The sequence below is a fragment of the Mustela putorius genome, unplaced genomic scaffold, assembly GCF_011764305.1.
Source record: "Mustela putorius furo isolate JIRA1106 unplaced genomic scaffold, ASM1176430v1.1 tig00000174_pilon_pilon_pilon, whole genome shotgun sequence".
NCBI classification, from domain to species: domain Eukaryota; kingdom Metazoa; phylum Chordata; class Mammalia; order Carnivora; family Mustelidae; genus Mustela; species Mustela putorius.
Genome location: NW_025421304.1, coordinates 35,437,819 through 35,459,927, shown reverse-complemented (window position 1 = coordinate 35,459,927; position 22,109 = coordinate 35,437,819). Strand labels below are relative to the sequence as shown.

Here is a 22,109-nt window from a genome sequence, read left to right as displayed (position 1 = left end):
AATTAAGCCATGATGTTCATCAGGCCACGGTGTATGACGGGTTAACGGGCTGCAACCAAAAGGCAAATATTGAAATGAAGGCGTTTATTTTCGAACCAACAAACCTGAACAGAACCATTACAATGAGCCCTATTAGCATTCCGGTTATGGGGCAAAATAATTTTATCTCTAAAATTAATTAAATATATTGGAATGACCTGGACTCATTTCTGCGGCAAGCGGACGGAACAGCGCTGCATGAAAGGCAAACTCATTTACAGTCAACTGGGCCCATCAATTCCTTGACAGATCATGTTTCAGTTGATGGGAAGTGAAAGTTAAAAATATGATTCATCCAATAAGGCAGTGATGTGCTCCAAAGGAGTTTGCAAAGCAATTTTTAAAATAAACTCTATTTTATTTTATTATTGCTTTTTTTTTTTTTTTTAATTTAGGGAGAGAAACCTTTTGGGTTGAGATACAAACTATGTTAAAATGTTCATCGTTTAGAAAATTCTGATTCTGTCCTGAGTTGCCTGTATTTTATTTTCCTAAGCAATCTGGATTTTTTGGTAGAAAAGATTAATAATGCGTATGACAAGTGAAAGGAATGAGTGAAGTCCAAGGGCTTTTGCCAGGTTTTTTAAAAGAATCAACAGCAGACTCTTGGTTCAAATCAGGTCCACAACCCGAGCCTTTCCAGATCACCTGATGAATGAGAAGTGGAAGTGTGTAAAGAACTGGTCAGGCCCCAGTGAGAGAGCACCAGGAGAGCTAGCGACTGCCCCTCAAGCGCACCTGCACAGCAGGGCCATTTGAAGCTGTTTGGGTGTCTACTCTGTCACTTACAAGCTGTGTGACCTTAGAAACAAAACCTATCTAGCCCCTCAGTCCATCACTTTGTTCATCTGTAAAATGGGTATACTCTTGTGTCCCCTTCAGTAGGACCACTGTATTCAACTGAAAGAGCTGATACACACAAAGCACTCTTTCGCATGTCTCCAATGTAATGGCTCAGTAAAGGTTAATTTCCACCCCAACCCCATGGGTGGATCTGGCAGACATTCCAATAGGTCTGGTAGTACTCAGTATTTTCTAGGCTTTTCTAAGTAATACGTCAATAGTTTGTCTCTTTAGATTGGGTTTGTGGGCCACCACACCAGAAGAAGCAGGAATGTTTGTTGAACATACAGATTCCTGGACCCCATCCAGGATGTATCAGAATCGCTGGGGAGTGGGATCCAGGAACAGATATTTTTAAAATAAATCCCTAATTGAGGCTCAGGAATCCAGAATTTTTAAGAATTTCTGATTTCAACAAACAGGATGTTAACACAGACTCATAAACCGTCTCTTCTCAAGCAAATCAACTGCCATTACGCAGCATTCATTAGATAGGATTGCAAAGGGCTGCCAGCGATGGACCCCATGTTCTTTTGGACAATCCCTTGCCCTTGTGTTCCAGGTATGTGCTCTGCAAGTTGCCTTTCAGTTCCTGGAACTGTCTGGAATAGGACTAGGCCTTCGTGTCCTGGTCACACCTACTTGGCTCTCCTCCTCATCCCAAGCCATCCTCCTGCCTAAAGTCCTCTTTCTCCCTTTCACACCTCAGTTCCAAACTTATCTCCTTACGGAAGCCTTCTCTATCCCCCACACGAAGTTGGAGTCACCAGTTCTAAGTTTCACTAGGACCTTACAATCCTCATCACAGCACTACCTTTTAATTATTTAACTCACTGAATTTTTTTCTTTTTCTTTTCTTTCTTTCTTTTTTTTTTTTATTAAATTAAAGACTGTCTTCTCTTTTTCCCTGAAGACTGATGGAAGGTGGGGGCTGTTTCTTGCTTATTCACCAAATCATCTCTCATGGCCAGCATGGGGAATAGGATAGACTGAATTGTGTCCCTCCCAAATTCATACATTGAAGTCCTAACCCGTAATGTGACAGTACTTGGAGATTGGACCTTTAAAGAGGTTATTAAGTTTAAAGAAAGTCATGAAGATGGATCCTTAACCCAATAAGACTGATATCCTTTTAAGAAAAAGAAGCAACAGCAGGGATGTGCCCAACAGACAGAGGGATCACCATGTGAAGACACAGCAAGAAGGCAGCCATCTGCACGCTAAGGAAGGAGGCTTCAGGAAAAACCAACTCTGCCACCACCTTGATCTTGGACTTCCAGCTTCCCTCCAATATACAGTGAGGAATTAAGTTCCTATTCTGAAACCATCCAGTCTGTGCTGTTCTGTTTCGGCAGCCTTAGAAAACGAATACAGAGCCTACTCCACAGTGGGGGCTCCAAAGCTGTTCCACGGCCGACCATGGCCGTGAGGCATCGCTAGCTTCTCTCACTCTCCCCTGTATTGGGGGAAATGAGACTGTTGAACTTATTTATGAATGGATTAATAGAAACAATCTGAAGACACTCCATGCACAGAATACCATGGTGATCCTACCGGTAACGGATTCCTGGAAGAAGCGCTTAGAACCAACACAGCACCCCTGAGTGGGAACCTGGACCACCGTTCGGTCAAAGAGATCTCCCTTAAAACTTCTGACTCTGGCAAGCCACCCCCTACCCTGGCCAGAATGCTGCCGGTGGGAAGGAAGTCACCACCTGAACAAACCACCCACTGTAGTCCTAGGGAGCCAAGCCTCAGCTGTCTCAGGGAACCAGCACATGCTGCTAATGTGGTTAGAAGGTTTGTGGCCTGTATTACCACCAAGGATTTAATATTGGGAACTGCGCTTGGCCCCAGATTTTTCTATTCCACATCTCTGCTTAGGAAGAGAATCCTTAATATGAGAATGGAAAATTAATTCACATTTAATTAGTTGTCTTATTCTAAAAATAATCTCCTTTTTAATGCTCTCAACTGAACCCACTGCTCATTGCAGTGAGCTAGAAAACGGCTCAGAGTTCTGGCTCAAATACAGCTCTGCCCCTGTGGCAGTGACTTACTCCAATCGGCCACGGCTTCCTCATCGGCAAATAAGCAACCGCTAATTAGTAAAACAGACATGCTGTCTACTCAATAAGGCTGCTGGAAAATTCCATCAGATACTGGACGCAAAGTGTTCACTATGGTGCTCTCAATAAACCGTGTGACTGTATCATTATTAAGAAGTCAGGTTTTATTATGAATAATTAAAATAATAAACATTAGCAGTCATTGAGAGATGTCCACTGTTCAGCCATTATAACCAGGAAGAATACTAGGATCTGTTTTCTGTTTCCTTCCCAAAATATTTGCTCTCAAAACCCAATTTTTCACTCAGTGAAAAGAGCTGGTACTAGATGTTGGTCAAAACATGAAAGTCACTTAACTCCGGGTCTTTTGAAAGCAGGAAATGCAGGACTCCGCTCAGCAACGCTTGTCTTGCTGTCGTTAGTAACTTACGTCCATACGTAACCTCCAAGCCCTGCAACTGGAGGCTGTGAAAGTGACGAATGTTAAGTCTAGGTGGGGATTATCCTTCATCACGGTGCTCTAATAAGAATCTCTGCTTTGACAAGAAATTTATGGCAGGCCGCTGGAACGTTAGTTTATTGATGATTAAAGTATCAACTGTCCTTGATACAAATAAACAGGGTTTCTGAACCATAAGCACTGAGATGGGAACCCACTGGGGCCTGGGGACTGTGCAATTTATGGGTATTCAGTTCTCATCAATGTATTGTCAGTACATCCAAGGCATCTGACAGGTTCCTGTTTTGAGGATGGATGCTCTTTCTACAACCCAAGGAGCACAGAAGGTAAGGTCTCAGCCTTACAGGTCTGAAGCCTGTATTATTACCAAGGATTTAATATTGGGAACTGCCCTTGGCCCCAGATTTTTCTATTTCACATCTTTCAGGATTTGGTATGTTCAGTCTAGTACTAAGGACAGGATTTGGTATGTTCAGTCTAGTACGAAGGACAGCATTTGGCAACCACTGAAAAGCTTCCATGACAGGATCCAGGCCTCTGTTGAAGGTACTGGGTGGGAAGATCCAATGACCAACAACCAAGCAATGACCCTCAGAGTTAACGATGGGAAGGAGGGCCATTCTAATGGGGAATTCACACACAGGGACCGGTATGGGCGCCACAGACGAGCCCGGGCAGCCCAGGTTGGCTGCCTGCTCCCCTACATCCTTGATGACGAACTTCCAGTCCCTGCCACCCCTGGCCCGAAAAAGAATTTCTGATTTGTGGGAGACAGTGGTGGTGGTCTCATTTCCTTTGCTGAGACACAGAAAGGTATGCAATGCCAATCTGGCCAATGTCTCATGAATCTCAGGATTCTGTTGGCAGAGGTGTCTAGGATGGTGCTCTTTACTCTTTAAAGCATCAATGAGACAGAAACATTCTTATCTTTTACTGTCTCTGCTCATTATTATCTGAAAGTGATTGCTAAGAGCTGGCAACTGTTTTGTGACCGTGAAGGGAGCCTGCCATGAGAACACACCAATGTGCTGGGAAAAGCAGAGCAGAAAGTCAGAGCTCATCGAGGTGAGATATTTTTAAGCCTTTGTATTAACCAGATATGAAACTGTCTGAGCTCCAGACCTCTTCTGATGCAAGATAATATATTCTGCTGTTGTTGCTATTCAAGCTACTTTTAATGAAGTTTTCTGTTACTCATAACCAAAAGCTCCCTTTCTTAACATGACTCCATCTTTCCTCTAATGTTAGAAAATATTCCCCACCATTAGACCTAATACCTCAGATTACACAGAATACTCACTTTCTTTTTCTCAAAGATTTATTTAGTTACTTGAGAAGGAGAGAGAGAGAGAGAGCACGCACACACGCACACACGTGAGCATGAAGGGGGATGGGCAGAGGGAGAGAGAGAATCTCAAGCCGACTCTGCACTTAGCACAGAGCCCGGTGCAAAGCTCCATCTCACAACCCATAAGATCACGACCCGAGCTAAAACCAAAAGTTAGACACTCAACTGACTGAGCCACCCAGGCACCCCAAATACTCACTAAGTGGAAAATGCCCATGTGAGTAGTATCAGAAATGGGCACCCTAGTGTAAGTTGGTTTTATTTGATTGTATTCTTCTCCGAGATCAGAGGAGCAGATCAAAAAAAAAAAGAGAGAGAGAGAGAGAGAGAAGAATGGCAAATTGGGAGCATAGGGTACTGTCAGAAGCATAAGCCTGGTACGCACAATGGCACAGGACTTAGAAAGTGCACAATTAGATTCCTGGGAGGAATCCAACATGTAGAAGAAAGTTATACAGAGATACCAAAGATAAACTTCCCCTAACTTTAATCTCTCTCTGTGGGTAGATATCTAGGGATATTTTGTGATAGGTGTGGGAGAGGCTCATTTTCAAAGGGACCAGGCAGCCAAGTGGGTAGCAACTCTCAGCATGGGGAGCAAGCGGATTCCTGTGAGAGGCACAGCAGCAGAGAATGGAACATGTTCATTTCTCCCTTTCCCTTAGGATCAGGAGGCTCATGATACAGTGGACTGATGCCTTCAGGTAGACAAAGCAAACCACCTGTATCCCCAGCCTCCCTTGCAGCTAGAGGTAGCCATGTGACTCAGGCCTGGCCAATGGGATGTGAGGAAGTATGGAGTGGCACTTCTAGGAAACTCCTTTGAGGGAGCTGACCCAGCTGGAAAGTACATCCCTCCTTCTGCCTCCCTCTTACTTCTGCTTTCTGTGGGTCAGAACTCAAAAGAACTCAACAGAAGATGTTCCAGGAGCCATCTTGGATCAAGAGGTGAACTTCTGGGCAAAGAAGCCAAATGGCTGAGAATTGTGGAACAGAAAAATAAGAGGAGTGATCAACAGCTTCACAGAACCATCAAGTCAATCCTGGACTGCTACTTAGCCATGGACTTCTTTTAAGTGGAAAGATAAGCCTGTATGTGTTCAAGCCAATAATATTTTGGGTTTTCTGTTCTACGCAGGTGAACCAAGCACTGGCTGGAACAGTGGCATTTCTGCTATGTAAGATGTCTGATGCTCTCATTTGACTTCAACACTGGCTATGTCCATAGCATGTCTTTAAGACACTTTAACTCTGGTTCTTCTGCTGAAAATCTGTGAATTCCAAGTTCAAATACTGCTTTACAACAAGGAGAACTTGCAATGTATAAGACCAATGAAAAGTTACACCGAACCAGACCCCCCTGATCAACTAACCCCAGTTCCCATCTGTGGCATCAAGAAATCCTTTGTTGGGGGGACTTGATCTTCCTCCTTGAACCCACCTCCAGAGATCAGGAACACACAATCATCCCACCATAAACTCATCACGGATCTACTTACCTTGCTTTTATTCAAAGGTGGTTTTCACAAGCGCTTCTGCAGTATGAGTTTCTTAAGCTCACCACTCCGTGCACATGGCAGCATTTCCTTCAGGAAGCCTGTCTTTTGCTCTGTTTCCAAGTTCTATGGTATCAACCAACAGTATAGTCCTTACTTCTTTTCTTTGTAGATGAAACAAGCATCATTTTGGTGAAGACTTAATTAAGAGTGTGCACACACATCTTTTTCCCTCTCCTTCCAGGCCCATGGGGAGATGATACATACCCTCCCACCGCAAGGTCAGGTGATTAGTTCTGACCAATAGGCAGTTGGCTGGAAGTGACATGTGACATTCCAAACCGAAGCACATAGTTGCTGTCAAGACTGACTCCAACAGTGAACGAGAAGGCCACATGTGCCAGACGGTGTACCTGTGAGACACTGGAGACAACATCTACCTGGGTCCCTGAGTGGCCATGTGTACAAGAACCCTACAACCACAGGAAGCACATTGTGTGAGGAAGAAATCACAACGGGCTCTGTGTCAAATAGCCTCCTTCCCCCTTCACCTCCACTCTACCCACACAGAACTCACACTTTCATAGCGGGGAATATATTTTTTTCTTACTATTTTGCTTCTACTATCTTCCTATCATTCCACTATTGGTTCTGGCTACAGAAAAAGACTGGGCTAATGTCCTCAGGGATCAGACAGTGATGACTCCCAGGGCCTTCATCTGGGTTCTAATAGAGAGTCCCATCTCCATTTTCCCTATATTAAGAAAGAAAAACAGAAAATGAAAGCCCTTGGAGCTTATAGTATCTTTGCTTCTTGTAGAGATGCCATCACTGAATTATGGTTCAGGGTTATGTCAGTTTAGGGGGCTTATGTAAGAACTGTCTATTCGAAATGCACTTCCGTATCTTTTATAAAATCACAGTTAACTGGGACTTTGCTCTCTGGAGCATCCAAGGCGTCGCCTGGGGCCCTGTGAAGCAGGCACTTCATGAAGTTCAACTCCGGGGAAAGCATTCACCTCTGAGCCCGCCTCAGACCACGCAGTCTATTCCCTGACCACCGCCAGTGGTTTGCTTCCAGCCCTACCTGACAGGCAACCTGGAACCATACTTAAGGCCAAGCCAGGAAACAAGAGTACTGAAAGTTCCAGCAACATCCATGCTGCCATCTTCGAAGAGTCCTTCTTTTTCTAATTTTAGACTTGACATGATAGTGTATGTTTTCCAACTTGAGGAACACAAAGTCCTTCACTCATACAAAGTCGGGAGCACCCTCCTTACACAGACCCACATGCTGGAAGACGGCACCAACACACCATTGTGGCTGGTCACCTAGGCACGATCATTGCAGGCCGGCCTGAGAGGCACAGGCCTAGGGGATTCCCGCTAGCGGCCATTTCACATCCTGAAAGGTTTGGTGCCAAAGGAAATGTGGGAGTTCTCCCTGGGAAGCATCCCCTGAGAAAAATCATGAAAATTAAATGCAGGTGGATAGCTGGGGTCTGCCTAATTCAAGCATTTTCTATCCTCTGTGCAGAGAGGCCCTAAGCAAGAGCCCGGTCCATGAAAATAGTCCCACCAGTCCTTGGCCAATTCTTTGAAACAAAACAAACAAACAAACAAACAAAAAACCCTTTAACTACTTTTTGTTTTTCACACTACAAAAGCAACCCATTTCTCTTCACAAAAGAAATCAGAGAAGAAGGGATGGAAAAAGCAGAAAAGGTAAGAAGTAAGACACTGGGCCTTTTCTGAGCTCCTCGATCTGCGCTGAACCCACTCACGTTGTGGGGAGGCAAGGCCGCTCCCATTTGTCACATTACCCATCAGGACCCCGAGCTGTACCCGAGCTGTACCCGTGCAAACGTACTTACGCCACGCCCATCTCTCAGCCCGTTAGTGTGGAGGCAGAATCGGAATCCACAGCTATCTGACAAAGTTCATTACCTTCCCCATGAATAACTCGGTTGCACCTACCGAGTGGGGCCCACGGTGGGTAACTTGACGTGTTTCTTTCAGAGTCTCCTGAGTGTGTGCCTCTGCATGTGTGCGTGTAATAAAGTAGACACACACAGCACATGTAGTTTTGTAAACTGCTTTTCACGCTTAAAGTTCTCAAAATATGTTGAGTTCTCTGCATATTTTCAAAGGCCTCTGGAAATCTAAATTAAGTGTATCTACTCATCACTACCCCTAACACAGCCCGCCGTAAGCAACTATGTGTTAGTGGGGGACATGATTCTCACACAGATCTCCCCTCAATAAAGTAAGTAGAAGCTACCAGGAGCTCACAGAAACGCACTGCAGGAAGGGGAGAACAGTCAGAAGTCCAGAGTGTAGCCACACTCCACAAATGCGGACAGAGACACTCCATTCCCTGTGGACACAGACACATTCCAGCCGTGCAGACCATGAACAGTCTTGTTTGTGGGTCGAAACCAAAGCCACTTATTTCCTTCTTTTACCCCAAATCAGAGGATCTCATGAACACCATCGATCCCCATGAGCACGGACTGAGGTACTGACCAGCAGCAAGCACCACCGATGTGGGAGAACCCAGGTCAAAGCAACATGACCGTGATGTTTGGAACCAGAGCTCAGAACCAAGATTGGGATCAGGAATAAACAAGCACCTTTATTACTGGTGTTTTAAAAACCCTTGAGTTTGAGATTCTGTTTTTGCTCTTGTTCTTTGCCACAGGACGTTAATCCCACACAGGATTCTGTAGTTACTGCTTTTTTTATTCCTTTTTTCCCTTACTGTATCTACATGGATGAATGCAACACTCCCTCAGACAGTGACCTCAGAGCAGAAGCCAGAGAAACTGTGTTGGTGGAAAAAAGAAAGCAGGACTGTTGATTCTACTTCTGAGATTGGTGTGCGGCTTGCAGCAAGAGTGTGTGTGTGTGTGTGTGTGTGTGTGTGTGTTTGTGCGCACAAGCACACGTGTCCATGCACACAGTGTGTTGTAAGTGGGAGCCACAAACACTGGGAACTAGGAAATTCCTGTGTTTAAATGTAGTGTGCTGTTATAAATTTATATTGGATCTGATCCTATCTATGAAGCAAGAGCAAACTGCTCAATAGAGGTGCGTTAATAGCAAGATAAAGGAAACGAACACATTCCAGCATCAAGAATAAATGCTCAGGGGGCCATCGCCTGTGTTAGATTATCTATGGCACTTCACCCTGACATTAGCATTAGTAATTACCAGCTGCCTCTCTTTAGGGGGAAAATACGCTTTGGTGGAAGTGCAGAGATTTCATTTCCCAGGGAGCCAGTGCCAGTACAATTTGTACAGACATCGCATGTGCGGATCTGTCCCCCCATGGAGGAGAGTTTAGAAATTTAAAATAAAGCAACTGTGCGTACCCTGAAATATAACGTCTTCGGTCCTGAAGTCCTACTTCTGCCAACGAGAATTAACTAAATATTTTGCACTTATTCTGTGCTCAATTCTCATCAATGCAAAATTGCTTACTGGAAGAGAAATATACTCTTTAAAATTCCACTGTAACTCCTCTCCCTAAATAATGCTCTAAGTTTTCTTTCTAGAACTACAGTAGGTTCTGTGACAAGCGTGCCCACCACGTGCCACGCAGAGAGGCAGAGCACTGGGTATTTTTAACAGGTCTTTCAATTAATCCTCACAAAAAACCTTCAGGCGCAGAACAATGCTCACCGAGGCTCAGGAATGAGTCGCTGCGTCACAGAGCTACAGAGATGGTGTCTGTGCACCTAACGACAAACCCGAAGGCCACCGTTCAGTTCAGCACGTATTTACAGAGCACCTACTATGTGCCCTACGTCGCGCACAGAGAAGCTCCAGGAAAAGCAGTGGAACCGTTGCAAGAGGATGTGGCTAAGTGATAATGCAGCACGTGAGTCACGAGCGGTACCAGAGCCTTAAACGTCTCACAACACAAAATGATCATTCCTGTCTCAAGATGCTTCTGTGGTCTCCAAATTGCCCCCTCACCGGGGCTCCTTTCCCATTCGCCACCCCCCCCCCCAGAGCTGTGAAAGGGCACAGCTTCCTGGACTGTCCAAAGCGACTATTCCAGGTAATGGAAGAAACTGCAATAGAAGAAACATATAAACAAGATAAGTTTTCAAATGCATCTCTCAGGTGCTATTCAGGACAAAATGAACAGAAATAAACAATCCTCCAATATCAGGTGATATATTTTATACTTTTCCGCCCTGTGTTTGAGGAGGGAGCAGAAAGAAAAACGCTTCTAAATCAGGGTTTCAGAATCAGATGCCGGTATTAGAAATAAGATTAACCCAGTCCCTTAACAATCAAATTTATGACTAGTAAAGGGTTATGAAAAATTCTATCTCGATGTCAAACGCAGGAAACACAGTCTTTGGAGGCATATAATGATGAACTGCGGCTTGAGCAATAAGCTCGGGGAAGGGAATGAGCGGTTCAAGAGTTCAGAACGTGCGCGCTGGAAAGGTGTTCAGTTAAAGAGAAGGGCTGGCTCCAGACAAAGGCAAGGAAAGGTCACCCTCAGAGTCACTTCATCTTCATTACAATGGGCCAGCCGGTGGCCACAGCGCACACACCTCCCATGCACACTGCACTCCGGGTTAAGACTCGCTGGGACTATCAAACACTAAGCACAAGCAAACACGCTGCGTGCCGGGGGGAGCAGCGCCCCGATGTTGCCATCCGGGCTCCCCAGCACAGCCCCTGCCATCTGAAACAGATGCGACAGGAATGGTCCCCCAACCCCACGCCCCCCGCCCCCCTTTGTGTGTGCATGTCTGTGTGGGTGAGTGATAGATTAATTAAAGATTACAATCTATCTTCTTCAGAAGACCAGAGAATTGGGCTTGCAATCAGCAACTTAATTTTCTTCCAGGTAACTGCCAAACTTAAATTCGTTCTCCCAAATAAAATAATGGGCCCCATCTGTACAGCTCGAGATTCCAGGTTCCAATAAGACGGTGTTCATGATGCGCCCTGTAAGTCAACCCTCATCTCTCCGTTTTCAGGAACTGGGGGAAAGGTGAATTTCATTTACTGATTATCAGCAGGCTCCTGAGAGATAGCTGGGCTGTTGTAATGGGAAAGAAAGCCCTGACCCAAGTCTGGCACAACCTTTCTCAGAAGGCTGAGGCCAAGCGCTTTCCATTTTGGAGCGCCGCCCCCATGGCCAAGGAGTCTCACCCTCCCTCCAAACTCACAGGAAACTGGCTGTGCCTGAATGCAGCCTCACCCCTGCTCCATCTCCGCGTGCCCCTCGTCCCCTCGTACATGGTGGTGATGGGGACCCAGATTCCAGGCCCAGTTCCCAAACAGCTGTAACCGCAGCATAACTCTACTCCCCGTCCTGGCTTGCATATGAGTATGGGTTTTAAGGGGCACGTTTATTCCTAGTTGCAAGTGACCTGTTTTGCCATCAGCAAAAGAATAGGTGGGTCACACGAAGGAGATGAGGCGGGTGAAAACAGCCACTCCCGTGTGCGGAGCTGAAAGGCAGCAGGTCCGGCAGTCGTGGGCTCAGCACCTACAGTCCGTGAGAAAGCTGGCGCATCCTGGGTCAGTTACAGCCTCTAAACCTTCATCCAGCCTCCTGGAGAAGTACATCGTTCATCATCAGGGGGTTTGACAATAAGACAATTAAGGATTAAGTTAGCTGATAGATGGATACATAGACACACGGTGAATGCAGGGATGGACAGACAGGTGGATGGAATGCCGGAAGGCTGGAGGAGCGGAGGAAAGGAGAGAAGGAAGGGAGCGAGGGTGGGGATAGACACTGATATTTAAAAGACCTGGCCTGGACCCAGTACCTAGCAAATGTTCAATAAAAGGCTCCTGTTGTTACACTGAGCACTCTGGCCAGACTATGTAGACATGGAAATTCAGGGAAAAAATAATCCACATGAGCTAGAGGCAAGTCACCTCTGCTCCGTCATCATCTGTCACCACCCTCCTCTCTTCTCCCCTCCCCATCCTGGTTATGGACCTCGGGGGCCAGGCTGCAGCAGATGAGGCAAGCACAACGCTGGCCTGGCAGGGGTCGCACTGAGAAAGCTCGAAGGGCACTGTTGGCCGCCGCTGTCTGCACTGTGATGTGTATTGCTAGCGGGACGCTGCTGGAAGGGAAGAGAAACAGAGCAAGCCTGAAGCAGGTCGTGCTCCCACGGCCCAGTGGGCAAAGCTGCACTGGAAGGTCAGCTGGGAGGCCAATTCCTCACATGACAAAAGGCCACGACCTCCACGACCAGGCAGCAACATGGCCCCGCGGGGACAGCTCCATCCCTTGGAATGGACCACCCTTGCTCTGGAAGGATTCAGTCATCATGAACTCATCTGGCTGAGAACCTCAGAGCCTGAAATCAACCACTGGGCAAAACACACAGTTCCACGGCAGGTAAGACATGTAAACTAGAAACGTAATTTAGATGGGGTAGAAGGGAGAGTGGTGCAAATCATACCCAATGACATTTCCAAGTGCACGCATAGACCCTGGGAGAAAACATTCTCTAAAAACATTTTAGGTCACGCAGCCTGTGTTTAAACTTCATATTATATTAATGCTAGCCAGCATTCATGGGCGCCTCATGTATACGAGGCATGGTGGTAGGCACTTGGTAAGCATTAGCTCTAAACTTGGGGCGACTTCACTGGGACGCCCACTGCCACTGCTGCCAGCACGGGGACAGAGCGCTCACACTGCCAGATGCTCAGCGCTCACCTGGCAGCTGCGAGCCACTCTCCCTGCAGGACTGCCTGACCCGACCCACTCTCTGGATCAGCCCCACCTCCATGAACTCCTTGCTCGAGGTCACACCCCTGGAAAGCGGTAGAGACGGACTCTCTCCAGCCCCTGCCTGATCTGGTTCTCTCGCTGCCATGGCTCCCGAAGGAACCAGCGGGTCAGAACTGCCGAAGGCACTCTGTAATGGAGTCCATACACTTAACAATTTCAGGGCAGAAGAGATGACTTTAAACCTTCTTTACTGAACAACAATCAGCAGATGCCACCAGGGTAGGCCTTCTCTGCAAAAGTGATTCAAACGTCTGTGGCATCAGACCCAAATGAAGTCTCGTTTCTGAGGGCCTGTTAAGGCTTCCTCATGCTCTGGGTTTCGAGGCGCGGTGAGGGCAGGTAAACACAAAAGAGCCCCAGCACACTCTGCGCACCGCATTTCTGTCCTGACTCCTCTTTGGAGACAGATGGAGTCCTACAGTTAGCTTCCAAACAATACAAGTGAGCAGTGAGCTGTAGAAGAAGACAAAGAAAGATAGAGCAGGAAGTAATTCCCCGTATCATCCATCTCTCAAACTCAGGAAGGGGCCATGGGGGACCTGGTCCAGACGTGGTCCCCAACACTGATCACCCAGACCCAGACGGCAAAGGCAGAATTAGCAGGTGGTGTTATCTCCCTGAGCAGACTCTGTCGTCAGCAGCCTCTGCTCGGGGACAAGCTCTCAATGCAGGCAGAGAGAGAGGGAACGAAACGTAAATGAGCTTTGCAACTTCTCCTAGTCGACAGTAACCTGCGAGTGTCTGTCTACAGTCACAGCATAAAACACCATTGCAGGGCATTCTCCCAAACACTTGATTTTGAGATAATCACTATTTATCTTTTAGATTTTATTTATTTATTTATTTAGAGAGTATGTGAGAAGGGGAAGGGGCAGAGGGAAATGGAGAGAGAGAATATCATGCAGATTCACTGCAGAGTAGGAGCTTGACACGGGGCTCGAACTCATGACCCTGAGATCATGACCTAAGCCCAGATCAAGAGTGGGACACTTAACCAACTGAGCCACCCAGGCACTCCCGAGTTAATTACTATGTAGACCAAAGGGTAGAGATAACCGGCGTCCATGTAGTGGAAGTAGTTACACTTCCTCCTAAGGTTCCAGGATGAATTGTGGGAGGGGGGGCATTGGTCATGTGCTCTTCCACCCTTGAGTCCAGTCATGCCAAAACCCTCATTTTCAAAATTGTGGGTTTTTTTTTTAAATGGTAGAAATTAGATGTTGTTGGACATCTACGTCAAAATTGGGTTTCCTGAGAATTATTATCATTGCCTTTCACCATGAGTCTCTTGATGGCTTTCAGTCGGTTGTGTCAACAAGCTGTCAGGATTTAAAAAACACAAGCCAGGTTTACAATAAGAAAGACCAGCTAGCCTTTATTGAGCACCTAGATTGTGCCAGGTGCTGTGCGAGCCCATCTGTTCTGAATGGTTGACTTAATCCTGAGGATTTTTCATTTTTGATACTGAAGGAGTCTCAGAGAGAAAAAGCCTCTTGCCCAATGGTAAACAGCCAGTGTTTCTAAGATATCCACACTGCAGATAAAAAAACATCCAGATAATTCTAAATTTCTTTCTTTTTGTCTAAATTTATTTTTAACTCAGGGATTCAACGATTCTAATATTCATTTTTCCCAGTATGACTTGAATTATAACACTGGCTTACGTCCATCTTTCTAAGAAATCTCTTCGGCATTCACCTCTTAATTTTGGAAAAAACTAACAGCGTTATTATTTTGTATTTGACCTTAGACTGGGAGTCCAAAGCACACCTCCTCTCATGGGCTCCTGGAGAAAACAGACATGTAGACAAACATGATGATCAGACATGCTAAGAGCAATGGGGATCTAGAAACTTCTGCAGGAACATTCAGGATAAGCACCCAACTTAGTCCTCCAAGACCAGGGAAGGCTTTCTGGAGGAATAACGTGTAAGCTGAGACCCAAGGATGAGGTGGTGTTAGATCTGAGGAAAATACAGACAGAGACAACTTCCAAGCAGTAGAAGAACCACAGCTCTGTCATTCAGAAGGATCCATGATTACACCTTGCAGTCTCTCCCACCAGAACTCTTTCAAACACTCAAGCTCACCTTGGAAAATCTGTAAGAAAATGCAATTGCTGTGCTACTGATTCATTTGGAATCCCAGGTACCAATGTGCATGATAAGGACAGAGCCCTCTTTCAAAAGGGGGTGAGGGCCAAATGCAGGGTCACTGGCTTCCAGTTCCCAGTCACTGGGGTCACCTGGTTTCACCCTCAGCCCAGAAACGTGTGCTCACCGACCCCAAGAAACCAACAGGCTGCCAGAGAAAACGCCCGGCTCGTTCTCCATGCAGTGTAGATGGAATAATGACAACCAGTTCTGAGCCCAAACCATGTGGCTTGGGGTTTCTGCATCCTGGTGGTGTGTCTATTCTGAAGATAAATTTGAGGATACAAAAAGGGATGGGAGGCTTCTTTGCTGAGTAAAGCAAATGTCTGATCAAAGTCGGAAAGCAGGGACCTGAAGTTAAAGCCCCTGGCAAGAACCGCTGGTGAGGATACTCTGTTGCCAAATCAGGGCAGGACTCCTGAGCACTTGGCAATCAGATAAAGAGAGTGACATCAATATCCTCTCAAGAAAATGAAACAGGCTGAGCCAGGATATGCACTTGGACTGACTGCTCACCCACGTCTTCATGGAGCCATCTACATGGAATACCTCTTGTTTTCCCAAGTTTTATTTCAGAGAACAGTTCCTCCCAAACTCAGCAAGGCCTCCGAATCACCTGGTGAGATCTGGAAAAGTAGCCTGCTAAGTCCCAAGCCCAGGGATTTTGACTCAAAAGATCCCCCAGTAGGATGGAAAAATCTGCATCTCTAATAAGCACCTCTACAGGACTATGACCCTGATTTACATCCAAGTTTAACAGACACTGCCAGGGTCCAAGGAAAGGGAGGGGGGTGGGTGAGAGAGGATTCTGACTGATACTCTCTGCACTTTTAAGTAATCTTTTGATTAGCATGTATTCATTTGATCGCATTTGCAAGCATATCTTCAGTGTTTACTGTGTATACCCACCATTTATAATACTGTGCTGGGCACCACACTTCACACACTTTCTTCTCTAACTAAATAACCTTAAGAAACTTCTCTGGTTAGGTTTAGTCACAGAAAAATTCTAGCACTCCTTGACTGACCACTAACATAGATCTGGTCTATTGTTATCTGTGGTAACTTCTGTAAAATGCTCTTTCCTCTGCTGATGTGGGGTCTGAGCGGCTGATACATCAATACATTATTTCGACCAGGCTTCCTTTGCTTGAAGAAAGGACAATGTTTTGAAAACACAAAAATGTACAGCAGTACCATCAGGGATCTGAAGAGCTATACAATGTCCTTTTGCAATCAGCTACTAAACATTCACATATATTCTGCTGGTAATTTTGTCCAAAGCAACACCTACCTATTTGTGGAAATCTAAACTGAAATCCATTAGTTGATTTTGCCAGGAGAGTTAATCAGAGCAGAGAGGTCTGCACAATAAGAGACTGACAAAGTTACTTTAATTGGCAGGCTTAAGCAATTTGTCTCTGATTATCCAACTTCATCCATTTGGGAAAAATTCAAAGAACTGGTAGCAAAAGAGAAACAATAATTCTTGGGGTAAGATAATGATGTATCAGATAAGACAGTAATATTAATAATCACATTTTTATTGTACAATTGTTTTAAACAAACAGGCTGCAGGATTTGAACAATGGAACCATCCTGACCTAAGGGAGGTCTAGAAAAGGGCTTCCCTCCCTTCCTTCTCATCATAAAGAAAAACAAGATGAAAACACCCATGAACTTCTCCATCTTGGCGCGTGATAATGCTGTCCTGGCTCTACCGTCCCTCAAGGCAAATTCCCGGATTGCTGAATGTCCCAGTGTACATTGAGGCTGGGACGCCAAACTGAGATCTTTGTTTCACTTTGCCTAATTTCTGGCTAACAGCATTGTGAGAATCTAGGAAGTTTCTCCACCAAACAGATGCCAAGATTCATAAGATATAAACAACTCCAAAGAACCACGCCAAATTGAAATGTAATCAGCGTTAATGAAATGGGGGCCATTAATTGTGAGGGGATTAAGACTGCAGTTCCAAAAGTGGAATGTGAGTGACATTTCTCTGCGCCTGTTTCCCTACCTGCCAAATTGAGCATCACCTACCGAAAAGAGGTGTGCAGATTAAATGAGATAGCGTGCTCCAAAATGTTTAGCACAGCTACTAGCGTATTATAAGCATTCAACACTATTAAAATGATGATTATCTCTATCTGTTTCAGCAGCAGGATGCGGAGCTCATCAGGCTGAATTTCACAGGGGGAAGAAATTCAGATAACAACATGGGAACAGCCCCAGAACTCTTAAGAGAGTGAGATTCCTAAAGCTGCGATTAGCATCTCATGTTGGTTTTGCTTCAATATATGCCCTGGGGTCACAGAACTATATTTAAGAATAACTGATGGCCTTTATGATCCCAAGTATTTTACAGTATATACTTAAAACCGTTCTGGGAAGATGCCAACACACTGCCGAAACACAGCAACAACAAAAGTCAAACAACAGCAAGAAAAACCAAGCAAACAGAATATAAAACCAAACCAAAACAAAATATACCTAGAACCCCAGCCACATAGTCTAATAGGAGCGCTGTCCTCTATGAGGCTATGTTAGCGCATGTTCAAAGAGAGGCCACTTCACATCACTGACTTTTATTAGAACTCAGATAACGGAAAGGCTCTTCCTGAGCAGCTGCCTCCAGGCCCCTGACAGGAGGACGCTGGGAGTGGCAGCCTCCATCCCAACCCCGGGAGGGCTTCTCCTGCTCCCTAACGCTGAACCGGAGAACCGGCCACGAAACGCAGGCAGGCCTTTCCATTCTCCTCAAACCCCTAACTAAAGTTCATTTTCACAAGCCAAATTTAAAAATCAATTAATAAATTACAACTGCCAAAGAATGTTAAAAAGCCCAAAGGCACCAAAGAAGTGCTTAGAAGAAACAACAAAGCATTAAGCCTGAGATAAATGGGTTTGCGGTGTGTTTACTGTAATGTTGACTTAGTATCCCAAAGCAAAAACTCTCTTACCTCCACTTACCACTACTTTGTATGATAATAGCAGCATTAATTTTAAAATGATCATGAATCAATCATGAAATCTGACTCTTGTTTTTACTGGCAACAAAATACTCTAATTAGCACCTTGAATAAGAGTGCTTTCTAGGTAGGCATCAGCCAGAGCAATCTTCTGCAGTTAATTCTTGCTAATTACGCCTGGTAAACAAGGGGAAAACGGCAGTGGGCTGCCTTAACATCTCCACCTCTCCCAGTCCCTCGTCCCAGGACATAGCCACCTTGACTCCTTCACAGGGTGATGCAGGGGGACACAGAGGAGTTTCTCAGCCTTGGCTCTGCTGGCATTTTGTGGTGGGGCGGCCCTGGGACGAGCAGCAAGTTCAACCGCAGCCCTGGCCTCCGCCCACCGGCTGCCCAGGGGCACCTTCCCTCCAGCGCCCCCCAGCCCCAAGTAACAACCACAAGTGTCCCAACACAGGGCCAAAGGTCCTCTGGCAAGCAAACCCAATCTGATGGAGAACCTGCCTGCACCGGTTATTACAAAGATCCGATGTACTACTGTATTTTTGAAGGCCCCGCGTGCTGACAGGCGGACGGCAGACGGGCATGTCGCATAAACACAGGAACAGCCGCTCCGTCTGGGGGCACAAAGGCAAAGGGCGCCGCTCCCGCTGGCTCGATGCGACCTTCAGCACCCCACGCTATTGTTCCTATACAGCTGGGTATGTTTTTTTCTTAAATCAACTTTGTGGAAGTATAATTTACATATCATAAGCTGCACCCATTGAAAGCATATAAGTTCAGAACGTGGCATTCACTATATTGCAATTTTTTAAACTTTATAACTGCATTTGTACTCTGTAAGGGAAGTATGGTGGGACACTGGAGCGTGCACTTGGGGCCTGAAGTCTTGGCTCAGGTGTGTGTCTGCCCCAGCCCCAACCCTCCCAAACTCGTATGAATTCAGCCACCAGCTCTCTGCCCACCGGCACCTTGGGCCAGGCCAGCCCTTCCCACCCAGCCCTTAGCTGGAGACCATGGTCACCCCCAACGCAGGATCCTCAGCAAGGACACCTGCATCTCTCTGCTGCCCTGCACTCCTGGTGAGGGCTCAGGCATGGATGTAGGAACAGTCAGAGGTCATGAAAGGCTGCAGCCTTCCCCAGCCCTGGGCTGGCAGGAATACAGTGAACTGAGCTGGTAAAGGAGAAACAGACTCTTGTTCACCCTAATCCAGGTCCTAAATATGTCCCACAATGGAGGCTGTGACTGTTTGGGGTACACCTGTCCCTCCCAACATTAGAATGGTGGGCCCACGAAAGGGGATTAACTTCCCTGCCCCTTGCAGGATGCTCACATTTTCACTCTGCACTGTGTTTGGCATATTAAATAGTCTCGGTGGGACCTTTCCTGTTTCAGTGTGTCACTTGCATTAGAGCCCCTGTACCGCTGTCCTGTTCACAACAGTCAGGGAAAGATGGCTCGGTGTGACCATGCTTCCTGGTGGAAGGATCCAGAACCACCAGCACCCTCAAGGCCATCACATCAGCAGGGGCCTGAAGCAATGAGCGGGAGCCCTCCTTGGCCCCCCACTGAGTTCTTGCTCCTGCTTCTCTTTCCCTCCACCCCCACCACCTTCCAGGACTGGTGCTCTGGTCCCACTCCTCTGTTCCAGCATAGCCCCAGAAGAACATGTGAATGCCCAGGGTCATGGATGCACCAAAATACTGTTGTGGGAAGTCTTTCATCAAAATTGCAAAAGCCAGAACCCTTTCCTGGATATCAGAGTCAGATCAGATGATACATGTGTTTTACGACCATAAAATATAATGTTCCAATCAAATGATAAATCCTGCTTATGTGATTTTTATATCTCCATCTGGAAGGGAAAGAACTGTGTTTTCTTCTTCAGACCCTTTCCTTAAAGCAATGCTCATTTTCCCGAAAATTCTGGCCGCTTTCAGGCCCGGACACCCTGAGTCAGAGTCAACACAACCGGGGACAGACTGGGAGAGAAGCAGAGGAAGGAGCTCTAAGATGCAGCCTCTGCTGCCAGTGGCAGGCTCCAGGCAGTGGAAAGTTCGCTCTGCACACCACAGCCCTCACTCCCTCTTGGGTCCCAGGGGTGGAGAAGATTGCTTAAAAAGAGAGAAAATATGGGTGGCTCAATCAATTAAGCACCCAACTTTTCATTTCAGCTCAAGTGATGACCTTATAAAGTCATGGAATCAAGACTCCCACGGGGCTCTGGGCTCAGCAGGGAGTCTGCTTAAAGATCTCTCTCTGTCTCTGTCTCTGTTTCTCTCTCCCTCTGCCCCTCCCCCCTAAATTAGATAAATAAATCTTTTTTAAAAAGAGAGAGAGAGAGAGAACAAGTTGGCCTTTTATCAATGCCCCCTATAAAATGCACTGAAGGCTGCAAAGACTTTTGCTGTTCAAACCGGACTATAAAATAAGAACTCTTTCTTGCAGGCAAATATTTTCTGTTTGGCTTTCTAAAAAATATGTATTGTCAAAAGAAATTAGATAATCCACATATTTTAACCTCTATTAATATATGTTAAATAGTATTTATTAAAACATTAATAATCCATTAGTTAAGAGACAAAGCAGAATCAATTAAATCTTAGTAATTAAGTTGGGTTATAATGAAGAGAGATTGAGAAGGAAGTGCCTGGTGGAAAATAATTTTAAACAATAACAAAAAAAGAGCATTGAAGACAGCTGCATTGTCCATAACATCTAGTTCCCATGGCAAGTGTATTATGACAATTTCCCTTAAAAACCAACAATAACAGCACCTGAGCAATAAAAAAGGGTAACTTTATAAAAAGAAGGAAGCACAAAGAAGGGAATCAACCCAAATGCATTTGAGATTTACAAAGTGAGGTTTACACGCTAAAACATGGTTCACATTATTTGATGTTGACTTGATAACCACACAAATTGGAATTGCCACAATTTAATGAAAGTTCCCGCGTGAAACACAAGAAATACAAACCTAAGTGAATTGTGCTTGAGGACGGTAGCAAATGTTAATAAAATACTCAAGGAAAGAAAAAAAAAAGAAATTCCACTGGTATTTCTTAAAGCAGGGCTGTGTTCTTACCTGCAGTGTCCTTCCCTAGAGCTCGGGCTCCTGGCTGTGTTCTGGGCCTCGGCCTAGAGCCTGGCCTCCTGCAGGGAGTGTGCCTGCAGATGCTTCCAGATGCCCCGGGTCAGGTTCTCATAAGTCAGACACCCTGCACTGGACAACATGTATGGAGGATTATTTCTACAAGGAAGCCCGACTATGATGTGCCAAAATTATTTCCATTGACTGAAGGCCACCACATTATGAAAAACAAAAAGCTTTTTCATCCATGATGAAGAAAAATAATTATGCAAGAATAACCCCGTTTCACCCCCCTCCATTCAGACTGTCCAGTGGGAATTAAAATACTACCACCAGGATATAGAATACAAGTGCTTAAAATGCACAAGGGCAGACAAGAGTTGCTACTAAGCTGTGACCTTCAGCTCCCCAAACATTTATGATTCGGTAATTACCGGATGGTATTATTACTGATGGCTACGCTACTTCCTCTCTCATAGAGCCCTCTGAATACAGGGGTTGAGTGGAATTCACAGTGTTTGCTGGCTGTTACCATGTACACAGTCTACAGCTGCCCACTTAATAACCTTGAACTTATACATGGTAGCACATATTAAATACTACAAACATGAGCAAGTCAGAGGCCGTGTGGTTTAGATAGGTGCTTCAATGTGGGCAGTAATTACTATTATTAGCATTATTATTATTAGCATTATTACTGCTGTAGTCAATTAATACAGATCAGCAAGCCACTGCTCGAAACGGGATGTTATGCTTGATTTCTGCCCATGCCAGTGTTCGATTTTAACCCTATCAGATACTCGATTCAGACACCTGACTTTATTATCCTGAGCTCTTCACTTGTA

The 22,109-nt window shown here is 45.6% G+C and overlaps 1 protein-coding gene across 4 annotated transcripts in view; it reads right to left on the bottom strand.

Annotated features, from left to right (window-relative positions):
- The window catches only part of WWOX (WW domain containing oxidoreductase), a 933,964-nt gene that overhangs the window by 559,005 nt on the left and 352,850 nt on the right, over positions 1 to 22,109 (bottom strand). The gene's annotated exons all lie outside the window — the stretch shown is intronic.